The sequence below is a fragment of the Suncus etruscus genome, chromosome 18 (genome assembly GCF_024139225.1).
Source record: "Suncus etruscus isolate mSunEtr1 chromosome 18, mSunEtr1.pri.cur, whole genome shotgun sequence".
In the NCBI taxonomy this organism is placed as follows: domain Eukaryota; kingdom Metazoa; phylum Chordata; class Mammalia; order Eulipotyphla; family Soricidae; genus Suncus; species Suncus etruscus.
The window spans coordinates 54,688,874-54,701,138 of NC_064865.1; the positions used below are offsets into that span (position 1 = coordinate 54,688,874).

Below are 12,265 nucleotides of genomic sequence, written 5' to 3' on the forward strand. Positions count from 1 at the left end.
TGCCCTCAGTCCTGAACATATTGGGAGGAACAGAGGTTGACTCTGGCTTCCAAACGGATCTCTACAATAAACCTTAAGTATAATATTTATTTTATTTTATTTGGTTTTTGGGTCACACCCGTCAACACTCAGGAGTTACTCCTGTCTTTGCTCTCAGAAATTGCTCCTGGCAGGTTCGGGGGACCATATGGGATACCAGGATTTGAACCACCATCCTTCTGTGTCTAAGGCAAACGCCCTATCATTGTGTTATCTCTCCGGCCCCTGAGTATAATATTTTGATGCCATCGATTTTTGTGTATTGACTTTGTAGTCAGCCAATCTAAATTGTTTCTTATCTCCAAGAAAACCATAGGAAAAGACTATTTCCTCTTTGGGAGGAATTAACAATTAAGCAAAGCATCATTCTTGACACTTTTCCTTTTCTTTCTTTTCTTTCTTTTTTTTTTTTTAGTTTTTTGAACCACACCCAGTAAGCATTCAGGGGTTACTTCAGATTCTTTAATCAGAAATTGCTCCTAATAGGTTCCAAGGACTATATGGGATGCTGAGAATCAAACCTGGGTCGACCATATGCAAGGCAAATGCCCTATCTGCTATGCTATCGCTCCAGCTTTATTATTCCTTTATCATCTTTAATCCAAAAGCATCTGCGTGCCACTCTGGCACATCCTAGGAAAGCTGACCTTTGACCATAGTTATACCGGAAAGATACTCATAAAAAGCGAGAAATGAGATCATTAGCAAAAGAAAAAATGCTTCAGGTGAAAGCACCTTTTTAAGGTTAATGGAAGTCAGACTGATTGGATCAGGAGTCCACTCTTGGTGCCGAAGTAGTGGTGCGTCAGTAGGGCATTTGCCTTGCATGCAGCTGACTTAGGATGGACTTCGGTTTGATCCCCAGGCATCCCATATGGTCCCCCCAAGCCAGGAGTGATTTCTGAGCACATAGCCAGGAGTATCCCCTGAGTGTCACCGGTGTGGCCCAAAACAAACAAAAAAAGAAACTAGAGCTTTCCATTAAACTTCAATGGAAATTAACGCCAGTGACTCTATTTCAATCTATTATTTCCTTTCAACACTACCTCAGTAGTTTTCCAAGTATCTTCTCAACTACACTCTTTTTTTTGGGGGGGGGGGATTTCGGGCCACACCCGTTTGATGCTCAGGGGTTACTCCTGGCTAAGCGCTCAGAAATCACCCCTGGCTTGGGGGGACCATATGGGACGCCGGGGGATCGAACCGTGGTCCTTCCTTGGCTAGCGCTTGCAAGGCAGACACCTTACCTCTAGTGCCACCTCACCGGCCCCTCAACTACACTCTTAAGTTTATTATTACTATTATTATTAGCTTTCTGGGCCTTACCTGGAGGGACTCAGGGATTACTCCTGGCTCTGGGTTCAGTAATCACTCCTGGCAGTGCATAGGAGACCATTTGGGATACCGGGGATCGGACCTGGATCTGTCACATGTAAGGCAAGAACCAAAGCCACTGTCCTATCACTCCAACCTTTTAAGTTTTTTTTAACTAAACTTGATAAAAAAAAAAAGTTGGGTCCAGAGCGATGGCACAGCAGTAAAGCTTCTGCCTTGCGCACGCTAACCTAGGACGGACTGCACTTTGATCCCCGGCATCCCATATGGTCCCCCAAGCCAGGAGTGATTTCTGAGCACATAGCCAGGAGTAACCCCTGAGCTTCACTGGGTGTGCCCCCCCCCCAAGAAAAACCAAAAAAATATTTATTGAATATCTAGAATATTTTCAAGTTTGTAACTTATTACTTAACTTATGAAAAAAACAAGCATATTATTGAACATATCTCAGACAACACTAAAAAGTATGCAATGAGGATATGAAAGCTTTCCAATTTCCTAGAAATTAGGACATGTATTTATAAAGTCATTGAGACAAAGAATAGAGCAGGGGCCTGGAAAATGGCTCCTATTGTGGTAGATCATTTGCAAGACCCTGAATTTAATCCCAGTACCTACTGCCCACTGGGAATCTCTGGGAGTGAGTCCTATATAAAATAAATAAAATAAAATAAAAAGGAAATTTAGAAACAGTAATGCAACAGTTCATAAATGGTTCCTACCTTCTTTTTAATAAAAATTGAGGTTTTAAAAGGGTAAATATTTAAACTCACATAACAAAAACTTTTAAAATTAACAAAGGGAACAACAGGCACAAAGAGTATTTTGGACTCCCCCAAAATATATGAAATATAGAAATCCAAGTTTAGGGGCCAGGAGGTGGCGCTAGAGGTAAGGTGCCTGCCTTGCCTGTGCTAGCCTAGGATGGACCGTGGTTCGATCCCCTGGCTCCCATATGGTCCCCCAAGCCAGGAGCGACTTCTGAGCACATAGTCAGGAGTAACCCCTGAGCGTCACCGGGTGTGGCCCCCCCCAAAAAAAAAACAAAAACAAAAAAAAAAGAAATCCAAGTTTAGGGCATCAAAATTTACCATAGAAAAATTTGTCTCTGGGGCCGGAGAGATAGCATGGAGGTAGGGTGTTTGCCTTGCATGCAGAAGGACAGTGGTTCGAATCCTAGCATCCCATATGGTCCCCTGAGCATGCCAGGAGCGATTTCTGAGCTTGGAGCCAGGAGTGACCCCTGAGCCCTGCGGGGTGTGACCCAAAAAAATGTTTTTGTCTCTTTGGCATACAGATTCCTTTGTTAGAAGGGATCCTGAACTCTGGATGGAGAGTGATTTTTTTTTTTAGGTTTTATGGCTTACTGTGTGTGTGTGTGTGTGAGAGAGAGAGAGAGAGAGAGAGAGAGAGAGAGAGAGAGAGAGAGAGAGAGAGAGAGAGAGAGAGAGAGAGAGAGAGAGAGAGAGAGAGAGGATTGGCTATATTCAGAGATCATTCGTGGCAAAACATATTTGTTATCAGAGATTGGCAAGGCAAGAGCTTCAACTGCTGTAGTATCTCTGACCTCTAGAGGTTATCTTACTAGAAGACAAAGCCACGTTTATGAAGGAAAATTACAGTCTCCATTAAAATATTAAATTATGAGGAAACAACTTAATCTATGTGGCCATCTTGGAGGAAACTTACGTTACTCTTGTTTACTGTTCCATTTCTAATAACCTATTAGAAACTTTCCACTTCCAGCTACCACCTTCTTAACATTCTTATTTTTTACCTGATGGAAAGGTGATCATTTGAGTCATTTCTGTAAGTTGTTCAAGTATTGAGCCTCTCCCAGATATATATATATATATATATATATATATATATATATATATATATATATATATATATATATATCATAAAACTTGGGGTGGGGGCGGTATATGCATTTCCACTCACATGTCTAATGTTAAGTTATATGATATTTTAGGAGAACCAAGAAGTTTGGTTTGTTTTCTTTTTTTTTTTTTTTTTTTTTTTTGGGTTTTTGGGCCACACCCGTTTGACGCTCAGGGGTTATTCCTGGCTATGTGCTCAGAAATCGCCCCTGGCTTGGGGGGACCATATGGGACGCCGGGGGATCGAACCGCGGTCTGTTCCTTGGCTAGCGCTTGTAAGGCAGACACCTTACCTCTAGCGCCACCTTCCCGGCCCCTGGTTTGTTTTCTTAAAGAAAACAGAACTCACATTGAGTTATTATTTGCCAAGTCTCTTGAAGAATTAATAACTAACCTAATTGTAGCTTTAGACAGTCTTATAAACTGGACTTTTAAACAAAGCAATAAGGAATTTCCTGGTTGGCACGAATGGGAAAATCTGCCACAGAAGACTTTCTTTCCCAGCTTCCATGGAACAAGGCTTTATCCGAAATCTTTCTTTTCTTCTGGTGCCAACCACTTTCCTGACTTTAAAAAAGTTCTATTTATGGGCCAGCGTGATAGCACAACGGTAGGGCATTTGCCTTGCATGTTTCCAACCCTGACAGACCTCGGATTGGTTCCCGGCAACCCATATGGTCCCCCAAGCCTGCCAGGGGCAATTTCTGAGCAGAGCCAGGAATAATCCCTGAGCACTGCTGGTGTGACTCCCCCCTCCAAAAAAGAAAAGAAAAGAAAAGAAAGTTCTGGTCATGTAACTCTTGGTGTCATGTGTCTGAAGAAATATTGCCAATTCATGAATTGTTGCATTAAAGCAATTACGTCTTCTTAGTAAGATAATAAATTTTGAACAAAAAGCAAAATAATTGGAAGGTTCAAGAAAAAAAATGAAAAAATTTTCTTCTTCCTTATACACTAACACCGCAACTAACCATCTTGGGATTCAAATTATATCTCTTCTCTTGTCTCTGCATAGACTCTTGAATGTGTGCTTTCCACTATAACCAGAATAGCATATTTTTTTGTTGTTGTTTTCTTTCTTAAGTTATTCAAATCAAATTTTCTGAACAAGTTACTCCTGTTATCCACTGGGAAAAATGGGACTAAAAAATCAGTAAGTTTGTCATTCTTTAGTAGGAGGTTAAAAATAAATTCAGAAGGAAATCTCTTGATTTTCAACATGTGCTTGTTTGAGTCAGTTTTTTTTTTCCCCTTTTCTTTTTTTATTTCCTGGCATTAAATCCGACTACCTCTCAAGGTCTGAATGATATTGTCTTTGAATTATTATTTTTTGAAACTTTTTTCTTTATTTAAACATCTTGATTACATATATGATTGTGATTAGGTTTCAGTCAGAATAGCATATTTTTTAAATTTAAAAATATTCTCATCCGGCCACTCATTTCCCCCTCTTTAGAAAAAAAAAACTGCATCAATATCCTTTCATTGTTCTTAGGAAATAGAAAAACATTACTAAGATGACTTATGAGGTGACATAAAATACAGTAACAATTACTCACTTACAGCTCATTTGGAATAACTCATTCTTCTGAGGGTCAAGTGCCTTTTGAAGCCAATAGCCTCCATCCACCCCCACAAAAAAAATACAAGAGCTGAATTCAAAATAAAAAACCAGGGCCGAAGCAATCACACTGTGGGTAGAGTGTTTGCCTTGCGCGCAGAAAACCCAGGATTGATCCCTGGCATCCCAGATAGTTCCCCGAGCCTGCCAGGGGCTATTTCTGAGCACAGAGCCAGGAATAACCCATGAGTGCCACCAGTGTGGCTGAGAAGCAAAATTAAAAAAGAAAAAGAAAAAATTAGAAACCAGCAAGCTCTTCTAGGCCTGGGCCACTGCTTTTTTTGCCTAAGAGCCAAAACTAAGGAGAGTTTGAACTCTTCCTCAGAAACTTAGGTTTGTAGATAAGAAGTGCAGGTTGTACATAAACACAATGGAAATGTATGCAGCCGTTAGGAGAGATAAAGTCATGAAATTTTCCCATACATTGATGTACATGGAATCTATAATGCTAAGTGAAATAAGTCAGAGGGAGAAAGAAAGATGCAGAATAGTCTCACTCATATATGGGTTTTAAGAAAAATGAAAGACATTCTTGCAATAATTTTCAGAGACAAAAGAGAGGAGGGCTGGAAGTTCCAGCTCACTTTATGAAAGTTGACCACAAAGAGTGATGAGTGTAGTTAGAGAAATAACTACATTGAGAACTATCCTAACAATGAGAATGAATGAGGAAAGTAGAAAGCCTGTCTAGAGTACAGGCAGGGGGTGGGGTGAGGAGGAGGGAGATTTGGGACATTGGGGATGGGAATGTTGCACTGGTGAAGGGGGTCTTTCTTTTTTTTTTTCTTCTATGTTTGATATTGTGATAGTTTTTTTTACATAATTTTTATTTTGATCATAGTGGCTTCCATATTGTTGGCAATAATATTTAGGTAGATATTGAAGGGGTCTTTCTTTACATGATTGAAAACCAACCATAATCATGTTTGTAATCAAGGTGTTTAAAAAAAAAGTGCATGTTGCAAATGAACCACACATCAATAATTGACTAGTCAAGTGCCAACTAGACTGAGTCCATCCTTTTTCTGTGTTTGTTTGCGTTTTGTTTTGTTTTGTTTTGTTTTGTTTTTTTGAGTCACATCCAGCAAAGCTCAGGTCAACTTTTTTTGTTTATTTCTTTGTTTTTTGAGCCACACCTGGTAACTCTCAGGGGTTATTCCTGACTATGCACTCAGAAATAGCTCCTGGCTTGGGGTACCATATGGGACACTGGGGATTGAACCCAGGTCTGTCCTAAGTCAGCTGTGTGCAAGGCAAATGCCCTCCTGCTACGCTACCACTCCATGATCAACTTTTTTAATATAGTTTTTGGGGCCACATCTCATGTTGCTCAGGGGTCACTCCTGGCAGTGCTTTTGACATTGCTCAGGGATAGGATGCTAAGGATTGAACATAGGTTGGCCACATGCAAGGCAAATGCCCTACATGCAGACCAGATCTTGACTGTACTCAAGAATCACTCCAGGGCCAGAGCAGTGGTGCAGGGCGTAAGGCATCTGTTTCTGAGTGTATAGCCAGGAGTAACCCCTGAGCATCACTGGGTGTGACACCCCCAAAAAACAAACAAACAAACAAAAAATCACTCCTGATTTGTGTGGTGGACCAAATGGGATGTGGGGAATCGAACTGGGGCCATCTTGCAAGACAAGCACTTTATCTCTCAAGCCTATGAGCTCATCTTTTCTAACACATGGCTGATATATCTCCCTCTTGATCTGACACATGCCTCTCTAAGTGGAACTTACATGTCAGTGAACCAAGAGCTTTACATTCACAAGCTGCAAACTAGTTTGGAATGGTTCTACTGTGACTAGTTTACCCGGAATAGGAAACTCTTGGTTGGCAAAGCCCCATAACTTACGAGGCTTTCTTTGCTTCTTTCTCTTTCCCAGGCTGATGCTGGCTGCCTCTACACCACTCCAGATGGGTTAAAAACAAAACAAAACAAAACAAAAAAAAAAAAAAAAAAAAAAAAAAACAGGGCCCGGAGAGATAGGACAGCGGTGTTTGCCTTGCAAGCTGCTGGTCCAGGACCTAAAGTGGTTGGTTTAAATCCCGGTGTCCCATATGGTCCCCTGTGCCTGCCAGGAGCTATTTCTGAGCAGACAGCCAGGAGTAACCCCTGAGCACTGCCGGGTGTGGCCCAAAAACCAAAACAAACAAACAAACAAAAACAGTTGTGGGTAAGTTTATGGACCATGTCTGGAGACCACTTCTGTTTCTGTAAGTAGGGGATCTTGGGATGCATGCCTAAATACTCCCTTCCCTCTGTCTGCGCTGTTCTACTCCATGGGCTGTGAAGGCATCTGGCAGGATGTGGTCTTTTGAAAGGGGAAAAAGTTGTTGGACTTTTTCCTAAACTCTGAGGTTGGTTAATTCGTCTCACATTCCATATAAATCACTTCTGTGTGTTATTTCCTGGAATAAAAATGCTGTGCTGGGAAGGGGAAATTCCAACTTGAAAAAAGTACTTCAGCATCCTGTTGAGAATTCAAAAAGGTGGAAACCCGGTTGGAATCTGGAATAAAAATTGTAAGTTGTGTATTGACACTACAATGACCTGGATTGAACAAACTAGTTTGCCTGGAGCCTAGAGTTGGTCTTTTGCCAGGAAACTTCAGGGGTAGGGTCTCCTTGTATTTAGGCCAAGGCTTTTCCTTTCCATGCCCCTCATATTTTGGTGGGCCTATGCAAACAATAATTGCCACTCTAACACCGTTTTTACTGTGCTCCTTTGACTCTAATCCTTAAGAAAAACAACCCACTTAAACTTTTGAGGTTAACTTAAACTAATATGCATGTGCATGGAAATGTAAAAAAGTACTTTGCCTTCAATGTTTAAGGAGTTACATAAGTGTTATGTCTTTAGATTGCTTTGTGTGCTGCTAAGAAATATTATGTACTACAATCTGGGGACTTGAGGGACGAAGTAATTGTATATGTATATCTGTTTTATTTTTCTTAATGTTCTTTGGCTGAAAGTTCAAAGTTAAGATATCAGCAATGGGACTACTGAGAATTCTGTTTATGGGTGATTGTCCTTCCACTGTAACTTTACCTTGTCCTCTTTGTTTGCATCTTTGACTCTACCTTTTCTATTAAAGAAAAGGAAATTTGAAAGTTAAAAACTGAAAATTGGGCCCGGAGAGATAGTACAGTGGTGTTTGCCTTGCAAGCTTCTGATCCAGGACCTAAGGTGGTTGGTTCGAATCCTGGTGTCCCATATGGTCCCCCGTGCATGCCAGGAGCTATTTCTGAGCAGACAGCCAGGAGTAACCCCTGAGCACCACCGGGTGTGGCCCAAAAACCAAAAACAAACAAACAAACAAAAAAAACTGAAAATTTCATTAAGCAGAGGCCACTAGGAACACTTGAGTTTCAAAAGTGTGGTAAAGTCAAAATAGCTTTTTTAAGGGCTGCAGAGAGGTTAAGGTGCTTGCCTTGCATAATGCCAACTCTGGTTGGACTTCAACTCATCATACAGTTCTTAGAGTAACTTCAAGACTCACCCCATTCTTCAGTTAGAGAAAAAAATTAACCAGGTTGATTATGGCCTCTGAAAAATTAAAGCAAGTAAAGAGATATGAGTCTAGCTCCTCTATCTGCCTTTGTCCATGACCTATCTTTGCCACTTTCAAGAGAGGAAAACCCATAGGATTGTATTGATTTCTTTTTGTTCTTGTTGCCATATCAGGAATTTGGCTTGGTTTCCAAAAAAAAAAAAAAAATAAACAAACAACTGGGTTTGGTCTCAACAAAGACTCAACCTACCAAATAATTATAAAATGCAACCCAAGTTTGAAGAATTGGGCAGTTTGTCTTATAAATCAAGGTAGTATGACTTTAGAAACTTCAAGAAGAAAGTTCTTGAGGCAAAGTAGAAATTATATTGGGTACTAGAGAGATTGGTACAGTGGACAGGACTCTTGCCATCCAAGCTGTCCACACGTGGCTTCAGTCCCTAGCAGGCTCTCCTCATAGTTCCCAGAGCCTTGTGATAAACAACTGGGTTGGCCCCAAAAAATACAAATCAAAAAATAAATGTAGAGCACAATTTTTACATAAAACTTCTTTGCATTTTTGTAAACATCGACAACCCAGTGTTTAACTAGTACAAGTGCCTCAAATTTCAATGTGAAGAGTTCTCGTTTTGTGTCTGAAATTATGTTTGTATGTCTCCTCTCCTGGTGTTCTGCCTATAGACGGAATTATTAGAATATCTGGCACAAAATGCATATGATCTGAGATAATTTTGGTAAAAGGCCAATTTTTTTTTTTTTGGTTTTCTGGGCCACACCTGGTGACAGTCAAGGGATACTCCTAGCTATGCACTCAGAAATTGCTCCTTGCTCGGGGGGACCATATGGGATGCTGGGAATCAAACCGAGGTCCGCCTTGTGCAAGGCAAATGCCCTACCACTGAGCTATTGCTCTGGCCCAAGGCCAAATTTTTTAAAACATACTGGATAATTTTTATACTGGTTAATTTTTAAGTATACATGTCCCTAAAGTCATAAAATATGATGTCACTTTTATCCTGTTGTGTTTATCAATCAAACTTTGCTTGTCTTGGTCCAGAAGGATAGTGCAGTGGGTAAAAGTGCTTTTACTTTGTACATGGTTGACCCAGGTTCAATCCCCAACATCCCATATGGTCTCTGGGGTGATTAGCTGGGGGTGATTCCTGAGTGCAGAGCCAGAAGTAGCCCCTGAGTCTCACCAGGTATGTCCCCAAACAAAAGCAAGACAAATTAACTGATCTTATCTAAATAAGAAAAATACTTAACTTAGTTTTGCAAAATTTTGGCTGTTGTGGAGACAAGTTGAAAACTCTTGTGCGACAAACGCTCAAGGAAATTTATATGGCGTTTCCAAGTCAAGTAAACTTAATTGAAATGTAAAAAAAAAATGATATAAATATCTAGCAATAATTAGTCTGGAATTTTCAGTAACTTAACATTTTAGAGCTATATAATAGAATAGAGTAAATTTAAAATGTATATGAATGGGAATATTTTTGTTGAAGAAATAGAAGAAACTGTAATAAAATGAAATCTATTATGGAAAGCAAGAAAAGAATGTCATAGGGCACAATACTAATATCAAAATACTTGTAGAGAGTTTGTGAGGAAGAAATAATTGTTATAATCAGCTGAGTAGAATCAAATGACATTATCAGTATTTTAGGTTAAGTTTTAATATTTATAGTATACTTGAATGAAACAGACTGTTTCCTTTGCTATAAAAACAAAAATGCTTCTTAGATTGTAATTAGCTTATTCAGACTAAATTGCTTGTCTATCTAGAAAATAATATATGGACTGGAGCAATGGTACAATAGTATACTTATGTTGCACACAGCTGACCCAGGTTTGATTTCCAGCACCACATATGGTCTCTTGAGCCTAGTCAGGAGTGAGCTTTGAGACCATAGTCAGGAGTTACTCTTAAACACTATTGTGTATGGCCCCAAACAAACAAAATCCTTAATATGTTGGTGGGATGGGTTGTAGTAAGGATTGTTTCATAGTAATCTGTGTATTTTTAACTTTTTAAAAATACCTGTGCATGGGGCAGGTGAGGTGGCGCTAGAGGTAAGGTGTCTGCCTTGCAAGCACTAGCCAAGGAAGGACCACTGTTCAATCCCCCGGCGTCCCATATGGTCCCCCCAAGCCAGGGGCAATTTCTGAGCACTTAGCCAGGAGTAACCCCTGAGCATCAAATGGGTGTGGCCCGAAAAACCAAAAAAAAAAAAAATACCTGTGCATGGAGGTAAGGCATTTGCCTTTCATGCAGAAGGTCATCGGTTCGAATCCCGGCATCCCATATGGTCCCCCGTGCTGCAGGGAGCAATTTCTGAGCATGGAGCCAGGAGTAACCCCTGAGCACTGCCGGGTGTGACCCAAAAACCACACACACACAAAAAAAAATACCTGTGACAAAACTTCTCAGAAATCAAAATTCTAAGAAGAGGATAAATGTGAGTTTCTTTTAATAGAGAGTTTAGAAGCTGATTGGGTTATCAAGATTTTGACTGTAAAATGCAAGACTGTACTGCTTTGGGAATCAGAGCCAATAGAGAGGAAATAGTCTGAAGCCTTGCTTACTGGGTACTAGTCTATTAAACAGGCAAGAAAGGTAGCCCCCTAGAAGGAAAGAAAACCCAAGGAGATGTGGTGAACCTCAAGAGTTGAGAAATTAAATTAATATCTGTACAGACTACAGGTATTACAAGCAGAACCTGATGGTGAAGAAGAATAGAAGACTGAATCTTCAGAGGCTTTTTTTTAATATAAGCTTGTCGGGTTTAGACAAAGTCTAAAAACATAACTGTTTGTTTGTTTTGTTTTGTTTGGGGATCATATTCAGGGGGTGCTCAGGAGTTATGCCTGGCTCTGCACTCAGGAATATTCCAGCAGGACTCAGATCATCATGTGAGATATAAAGGATCAAAACCAGGTTGGGTTGTGCAAGGGAGAAGCCCTATATGCTGTATTCCAGTTCCCAAAGCGATAACTTGATAAATTCTTCTAATCTTACGCTTTCCCAGAATTTCAAGACAAGGACAGGTAGAGCCCGCCCTTGCTCAGAAAGGTTTGGCTTAGACTTCACAGATTAAAAAACTAAATCAAGATAATTTTGGTAGATTATAAGTGATAAACCTCATCTGAACCTCATGATGTCACCTGAAGACTAGAAAGAAGTGAGTTGATAAAGACAAAGACAACGAGGCAGTGAACAGGTGCAGGGCAGACACAAGGAAGTGATCCAAATGCACAGTTTAGGACGAGCTCAATAGCTGATCTTGTTTGATTAAAGTCACATATGGCAAACTGTAAATTCTTATCTCAACAGTTGCATTTGAAGATCCATAAGTTACACTGACCTATGAAAAAACTTAGTATGGGCCGGAGCAATGGCACAGCGGTAGGGTGTTTGCCTTGCAAGGCACTGGCACAGGAAAAATCGCGGTTTGATCCCCTGGCATCCCATATGGTTCCCCCCCCCCCCACACACACACACACACACACACACGCCAGGAGCCATTTCTGTGTGCACAGCCAGGAGTAACCCCTGCAGGTCACCAGGTGTGGCTCAAAAAAATCAAAAAAGAAAAAACTTAATAAATGGCTTAAAAACTGGTTTCAAAGCAGAGGCCAAGTCATTTACGACTTCCAGTTGAAGATGCACGAATATACCAGATGGTACATTTTTTTCTTTTTATTAAAATTGTTCTCAGACGTATCAGCTATTAAACTGAAAAGAACAGATACTACACTTGCTCTTAGCCGAAAGGTCGAGAAGCGATCCTGATGATGGTACATTTTAAAAAATAAAACTTTATTAAATATAAAATTATAAAATGGAAATTAAACAAGCAAAATGG

At 40.2% G+C, this 12,265-nt stretch overlaps 1 protein-coding gene and 1 pseudogene across 1 annotated transcript in view; both read right to left on the reverse strand.

Moving 5' to 3' along the window:
• LOC125996169 (cytidine monophosphate-N-acetylneuraminic acid hydroxylase) overlaps positions 1 to 12,265 on the reverse strand; it is a 159,264-nt gene that overhangs the window by 85,671 nt on the left and 61,328 nt on the right. The gene's annotated exons all lie outside the window — the stretch shown is intronic.
• LOC125996612 (uncharacterized) lies at positions 12,079 to 12,187 on the reverse strand (annotated as a pseudogene).